We start from the raw sequence: 8,127 nt of genomic DNA, 5'->3' as shown, positions 1-8,127 counted from the left end.
GGGTCCCAGTGCCGGGGTACCCCAGGAAAAGAGCCCCAGAACAGGCTGATGTTGGGGGTCTCAGTGCTGGGATACCCCGGGAAAGGGACGCCTCTCCCTGCCCAAACCCCCCGGGGACAAGCCAAGACCCCTCGGTGGGTTTGGATCCCCCGGGCGCTGGAAGGGAGCCAGGCTGAGAATCCCTCTGAGTTTCACTGGGGAGATTTCTCCCCTTCCATGTGTCCTCTAATGTGGGGGGTCCTGGTGCTCCAGCCCTGGCACAGAGCAGGAATAGGGTGTGGGGGGCCAGGGGAGCATCCCCAAGACAGGGGACAGCGATGGGGGGGTCAGCAATGGGGGGGTCAGCAATGGGGGGGTCAGCAGTGGGGAGGGTCAGTAGGGGGGGTCAGCAGTGAGGGTCCAGGGTCAGCGGGGGGGGGGGGGCAGCAATGGGGGTCCAGGGTCAGCAGGGGGGGTCAGTGGGGGGTCAGCAGTGGGGTCAGCAGTGGGGGGGTCAGCAATGGGGGGGATCAGCAGTCGGGGGGGTCAGCAGTGGAATCAGCAGTGGGGGTCAGTAGGGGGGGTCAGTAGGGGGGGGTCACCAGTGGGGTCACCAGTGGGGTCACCAGGAGGGGTTTTGGCCCCGCTGTGGGGCAGCTCTGGGGACAGGCTCACTGCTCTTGGCCCTGCAGGACATGAAGGACACCCAGTCAGCAAAGGGGACACTGCAGGGACAGGGGTGGCAGGGGACACGCAGCCCCCGTTGACCCTTGGCAGCAGTCAGGGAACAGGTTTGGGAATGGGCAGAGGAAGAGATCCAAGCTGTGCCCTGGAATCTGAACAGAACTTATTGCTGTGAATGCACCAAGTCCCAAAGATCAACAAATTCACTTAAAGCAGGGACAGGACAAGAGGCAGCGCCACACCCAGAGCATGGCACAGACAGGCCTGGGACCCTTCAGGGCAATCTTCACTCATGACTGTCCAGTTGCCCAAAGCTCTCCCAGTCCCTGCTGCTCCTGGCTGGCACTGAATGGCAGCCCTGGCAAAGGCCAACAGCTTTAAACCCAGAGTTCCCAGCCCAGATTCAGACTTTTCCAGGGTGCCCAGAGTTACCTGCCCATCTCAAAACACACAGAAAATCCTGCCAGCCACCAGCACTCATGGCAGACCCCAAATGCAGCCCCAGAGCCCCTCAGGAGCTCAGCTGCTGGTCCCTGACACTGCTGGCCCTGGGTCCCCTCTCCCCTGGGGAGCTGGTGGCAGTTTGGGCTCCTGCAGAGCCAGGCAGAGGGAAAAGGGAAGGGAAAAGGCCCAGGCTGGGCAGGGAACAGCCTGTGCCCACCAGCAGGAGCAGGTGTTGGGAGCTGCAGGGGCTGAACAGGCTGAACTGTCCATAAAACCTGGAGCAGGAGCAGCTCAGTGCCAGGATGGCAGCACAGCCCCCTCAGAGCCCCCCTGCCCTTTGGGGGACGGGGCAGGGGCAAAGGCAGGGGTGGGATGCTGAGGATCAGGCACCCAAAAGGAGCAGGAAACCTCTCTGTGTGCTGGGAGCAGGGCTGTGCATGGGCACACAGGGTTTGTCCTGGGCACAACAGCAGCCTGAGCACAGCCTGGAGAAGAGAGGACTGAAAAATCCCAAAGAGACCCTTCCTGGCTCCGAGCTGGGAGCCCTCAGTCCAGCCAAGCAAATTCCCAGCTCTGGTCCCAGGGCTGAGGCTGCACAGGGAGGGGACAGCAGGTCCCTCACACCAGCACTGTGTGAATCCTCTGGGTGAGGGTGAGGGGCTCCCCAGCCCTGCTGTGCCCTGCACCCAAAGGTCTGTAGGATGCAGGGAGCAGGTTACTGGTGAGTGTCCCTGCTGTGCCCTGCACCCAAAGGTCTGTAGGGTGCAGGGAGCAGGTTATTGGTGAGTGTTCCCCTGTCCCCACCTCTCCCATCTCTGGGGGTGACTGGTACCCACAGCTTCCTTCATCCTTCACACCACAGCAGCCCAAAATTCTCAGCATCCCAAGTGATGGCAGAGACACCAAACCCCCACCCGTGGGGACTGTGCAGGGTCTCTGCCACCCCAAACAGCCACTCAGTGCCACCAGGACGTGTGTGACACCCCCCTGTCACCGCTGCCCCTCCACAGGCTCAGCCCAGGGCGGTTTGTGGGAGGCTCTGCAGGTGCCAGGGGAGAGCAGGAGCCGGGCTGAGAGCCCAGACCCCCAGCACAGGCTGTGACACCCCCAGCCTGCCCTGCCTGGGAACAGCCTGCCTCCTGTTCCCAGCAGATCCCCTTTCCCTTTCAAGTGGGCTGGTGAGCTTTGACTTGGTCTTTGCACAGCCTTCATGGCATCGCATGATAATCATGTTCTGTCACAGTGGGTGCCCTGGACCTTGTCCTGTTTCCACACATTTGGAACCACCTGGCTAATGAAGTGGATATCGTTTTCTGGTCCATCTCTCTCACCCCATTGCTCTTCCCCCTTGCTCCACGCCCCGCTCCTCCGAGCGATGTCAGGAGCCTTCGGTGCCTTTTTCCCATCGTTGTCCGGCACAGCTCATTAACTCCTCAGCAGAAGATCGTGGTCATTACAGCTCGGGGGGCCTCTGGGTGCCCTGCAGGGTTGGGAGCACATATTTTCCCAGCCCCAGCCCGGCGGGAGCATCAGCCCTGGGAATGCACAGGGCGGCTGCACCGGGGAGAAAATTTTTTTTATTATTTTTTTTTATCCGAGCATGCTCTGCTCTGCTCCTCAACCCTCCAAAGCCACCTGGTTCTCAACCAGGCCGCATTGGCCGGCAGCTCCTGGGGCTGGAAAGGCCTCACCTGCAGCTCCCCATCACCTCAGAAACTCCGGGGACCAAACCAGCCATCCCTTCACAAGGGATTGCTCTGGGCAATCCCTTCCCCACATCCTCCTCCATCAGCACAGAGGGGCCGCCAGTGTTTGCCCCAAGCAACTGCAGCTCCCGCTTTGCCAAAGGTGCCAAGAGTGGGGTCAGCCCCGGGCACAGCTCCCGGCAGGGGGACTTTGCTCCTGGCGCTGCCTCTGGCACAGAAACCAGTGCCAAAACACCCCCTGTCCCTGCTGGGGCAGCCTGTGCCCACCCCACACCGGAGTGGGGCTACAGGAGATGTGTTTTGCTGGTGGGACGAGGCACCACCAGGGCAGGGGGATTTCTGCCCGTGCTTGGCACATTTTCCTCTCTGCCTCTCATTTTTTCCCCTCGCAGTTTCATTTAACGCCTGAGCGCGTGCAGACACCGCCTCTGACCTGGGCAAGAGAGTTCCCACCAAAACCAGGCCCATTAAACCCCCTCACGGAGATTTTTTTTTAATTTTTTTTTTTTTTTTTTTTTTGTCTTTCTCCTCTGCCCCCACTTGCGCTGAGATTTTCGCATTCCCTGCCTGCCTCCGCCTCCCCCACGCCGAGGGTGATGTAATGTTTTGAAGGCTTCTCCCATCCCCACCTTTATTAAATATGACCCGCGGTTGATCCCCGCGCGGGGAGAAGGGAAGCTGCGGTTTCGGGAGGGATCAGACATGAAAGGAAGAGCTGGCTGGGCAGGGCCCTCTCACCCACCGCCCCGATATCCACAGCCCCAACACCACAGAGGTGCCACTTCCACCCTCTGGGGAAGCCAGATCTGTTGGTAATTTTGTTTAGGATGCAAATTGCCTTTATTTTGCTTGTCTTTTCCCTCCCAGATCGAGGACAGAGCTTTGGCTCTTCCTCTGCAGAGCTTCTGGGAGAAAGGCTCAGTTGTAGGACAGGCCTGCTGTCCCTGTCCCCTGCAGTCCCCAGCACAGACACCCCACTGACACCCTACAGATGTCCCATCATGGGCTGTGCTGCACAACCCTCTCAGCTCCCAGGGAAGGGACGTGTCCAAGTTGTCACCAAGGTACAGAGCAAGGCTTTGGTGTGAAATGACTCCTCTTCCATCTGTGTGCCCCCTGCTCCGAGCATGGACATGAACTTGGGCATCATCCAGGAAGAGATGGGGCTCGGGAATGGATTGGAGGGTGTGGATTTATCCCCATCTGGTGCCCCCGGGCAGGGCTGGCAGCAGTGTCAGCACCAGGGACAATGGTCATGTTGCCCCTCCAGCCATGTGTGTGCTCCCATCCATCACCCTGGGGACATCCATCACCCCAGAGCCCTGCAGGCCCACCTGGCACAGGTGGAGGAGAGGACACAGAGCTGGGACTGGCACATGGAGGGGACAGGAGCCACCCAGGACCTGCAGGGACAGGAGGACACCCAGAGCAGTGTTTGTCTGTCATGCTGATAATTAATGTTTCTCCCCTACACTTTGCAAATAACTCGCGACTCTCTTTGTCTGGTGATAAATGGCCCCTTTGAAGTTCTCCTTTCTCAAAAGCAAAGCAAAGAAACACTTTCATAATCCGTCTTCACCTCCCGTCCTGTGCTGCTGCTCTGGGGGGCACAGGGGGCCTGGTGGCCCCTCACCCGCACCTGGGACCCCTCTGGGGTTGCTTGGTGTCCCTTTTCTCTGCCAGGGGGACGGAAATGAGGGTCAGGACCTTCTCAACTCGTCCCCTGCCCATGGCCATGGCAATGTGTCCTTCTGCACTGGTGGCTTTGCCATCACATCCCCTCCACAGCATTAATGGTACCCCCAAAACCTCAAATCCCTCATTTTCAGAGCCCTGGAGGTTCCCCCCAACCTCCCCAGGTGTTGATCTGGAGGGGAGGGCAGGATCTGGGGAGTTTGGGGCCGCAGGGGTGCGGACGTGACCCAGCACCCTCCGTGAGCCCCACACACACGTCCCCCCTTCAGCTCCAGCCTCACACTCAGGTTCTGCTTGGCTGCCACAGCAAAACAAGTTCTGCTGGGCTATAAAAAGGCGCTGGAAGCGGGGCAGGCCGGGAGAGCAGTCGGAATCCATGCCAGAGCTCTTGCAGGTTGTCACTGGCTTACGTGTCAGGGCAAACAATGCTATCTGCCCGTGGGATCGCGGCACAAGGAACACCACAACAGCGGCCCAAACCCCAAACACGGGCTCACGGGGCAGGCAGTGGGTCCCTGAGCTGAGCTGGGCCGCCCCGTGCCCATGGGGACTGTCCCACACCTGGCTGTGCCTGGTGGCCCAGGTGGGACTGGCCCTGTGGCTCCTCCCGTTGTCCCCAGTGCTGGGCAGGGTGGCCACGGTGTCCCCACAGGGGCAGGCATTGCACAGATGCCATTCCTGCCTTGCCGAGCGTCCTCTGACTCTTTATTAATTTTGAGACAAAGCGGAGGGAAGCGAGCTGGAACCAGCGTGGAGGTGGGGTTGTTTTCTGGGAAAACAAAAGCAGCGTGGCCAGTGCCAAAGCCCAGGGGATGCTCAGGGCTGGAGGAGCTCTCTGAGGACGGGGGTCCCAAATTTGGGGTGGCTTCAGTGTTGTACTACAGAGAGGTCCCAGCCCAAAATCTGGCCAGCCCCACCATCCCCATGGCCGTGGGTGTCTGTGTCACTTGGCCCTTTGGTGTGACACTGGTGGCACCAGTTGTGCTCTGTGGGTCCCCACTGGTGGCTCCAGCAAGAGCTACCACAACAGAACCAGAGAAATCCAAAAGAAAAGTAAAATCCAGCTCTCCACAAGGAAACACTGTTGGGAGCTGGAAACAACTTCCCACCTGTGGCAGGAAGGGCACAGCCCAGCTCACCCCAGCCCCTGTTTCAGGTGAGACCCCCCACTCCAGGCACATCTCCCTGCCCTCCCTGGGGTCCCCACCGGGCCGTGGGGGGAACCAGGAGGGCAAAAATCAAAAGCAAATTGCGGGAGTCAATGGTGCGGAGCCGCGGGCGGCCCCAGCGGCCGCCGTGTGACTTTGATTCCCCTATCATAACCCCGAATTAAAAATTCAAGCAATTACTTGCATGGCTTCCCCCCGATTAGGCTGGGCCTCGCGTTCATTAATGCGGGCGCACAGAGAAAAGCCATTAGGACGGTTTCGCTGAGAACAGTTCCGCTCCAGGAAGGAGCTGGGCTAAAGCCCAATTTCACACATCTCCCCAAGCACGGCCTTCAGGGGAGCCCTGAAAGCCGCCTTTGTGTCCCCACGGATGTGTCCCCAAGGGATGGGTGGCACTCAAAGGGGCATTGCCTGGAAAAAGCATCAGCCCAAGGTGGATGGGACTGTCCTGAGTGGCACCAAGCTGGTGTCCCCCTAAAAAAAATATTCCCCCAGTTCAACCTGCAGAGCACAGGGGCACAGGGACAGGGGTGGATGTGGGATCACCCAGCCCATACAGAGCTCTGCAGGTGGGACAGGGCTGGAGCAAGATGTGGCAAGTCTCCCAACACGGCAAGGCCGGGGTTTATGAGCAAATTTCAAGTTTCACATAGTTTTCCCTCCCATTTCAGCGTAAATGTTGTGGGGTTTGGGGTTTTTTGGGGTTTTTTTCGTGGTTTTGTTTTTTTTGTTTTTTTTTTTTTTTTGGGGGGGGGGTTAGGGTTTTGTTTGTTTGGGGTTTTTTGGGTTTTTTTGGTTGTTTTTTCGGGGCGTTTTTTGGGGTTTTGTTTGTTTGTTTGTGGGGGGGGGTTGTTGGGTTTTTTGGGTTTTTTTTGTTTTGTGGGTTTTTTTGTTTGGTTTGGTTTGGTTTGGTTTGGTTGTTTGGGGTTTTTTGGGGTTTGTTTTTGGTTTTGGGTTTTTTTTGTGGGTTTTTTGTTTGTTTTTTTTTTGTTTGTTTGGTTGTGGGGGTTTTTTTTTTTGTTTTTTTGGGGTTTTTTGGGTTTTTTTTTGTTTGTTTTTTGTTGGTTGTTTGTTTGTTTGTTTGGGGTTTTTTTCTGTGTGTGTGTGGGGGGGGGGTTTTTTGGTTGTTTTGTGTTTTTTGTGTTTTTTTTCCCTGCTGCTCCAGGTGGGGCACTGTGGCCGTGGCCTGGCCATGCTGTGCCCCCCGGGCACCCCCCGCCCACTGTGCCAGGCGTGCCCTGCCCCACCGCTGGGCCATCAAGGAAACCTGCTGGACTGAAAAAATACCAGCACGTCTAGACTGAAATACCAGTCTGGGCTCCAGGAGAGCCGAAGGACCCCCCCGGAGCAGCGTGGGCTCCCTTTTCCCGGGGCTGGCACAGCAGGGAACGAGCCCAGGGACAATCCTGGGGCTCTCCAAGCCCCTTTAGCATCTCCCTGTCCCCAGCCTGGCCCTGCGGTGCCCACGGTTTTCTCCTTCCCTCCTCGCCCAAACTTTTCCTGGGAGGCTGCGGAGGGGAGAAAAGGAAAACAGACAGGATAAAAATCACCGAATTAGCGGGTCCCGGGGAGGGGCGGCCTGTGAGATAATCCAGGGCTATTTTTTATGGGAGAGACAGCAGGAATTGAACTGAGTGAGCATCAGGCTGTTCCCTTTGAGCCGCCACTGGAGTCAGCCCTGCCCTGGGCAGCCCGTGGGGTCACTGAGCACCCGCAGCCCCGGGGCAAAGACACCGGCCCCACCCGGGGCTGAGCACAGGGAGGGGAAATATTCAATTTATCCCGCGGGGAAGGCGGGATCTGCTTGGATCCCGGGGATGCGGTGGGTGCCCGGGCTGAGGGCACCTGTGTCAATCAGGGGACAGCCAGGACCCCACCATGGGGACAGCCAGGACCCCACTGAGAGGACAAGCTGGACCCCACCGAGGGGACAACCCTGACCCCACTGAAGGGACAGCCAGGACCCCACTAAGGGGACAACCAGGACCGCACTGAGAGGACAAGGACCGCACCATGGGGACAATCAGGACCCCATTGAAGGGACGACCCTGACCCCACCATGGGGACAGCCAGGACCCCATTGAGGAGACAACCTGGACCCCACCATGGGGACAACCAGGACTGCACCGAGGGGACAACCAGGACCCCATTGAAGGGACAGCCAGGACCCTATATAGGGGACAAGCCAGATCCCACCGTGGGGACAATCAGGACCCCATCAAGGGGACAACCAGGACCCACCGAGGGGACACGAGCAATCAGAGTCCCCGCTGTTGTCGCTGTCCCCGCCGTGCCCGGGGACGTGGTGCCACCTCGTGGGGACCGGGGCCGCTCCCTTTTGGGCCGCCCTGGGGATGCTCGGGGAGCGACCCATAAATCACTGTCTGTGCTCCCCGCTCGTAGAGATGGTTGTTGGAGGGAAGGGACAAATTACTTTAAAAATAAAACTA

This window comes from Zosterops lateralis, assembly GCF_965231275.1.
Source record: "Zosterops lateralis genome assembly, chromosome: 19".
NCBI lineage: Eukaryota > Metazoa > Chordata > Aves > Passeriformes > Zosteropidae > Zosterops > Zosterops lateralis.
The sequence above is the reverse complement of the archived record's forward strand: the minus strand, read 5'-3'. Positions refer to the sequence as shown.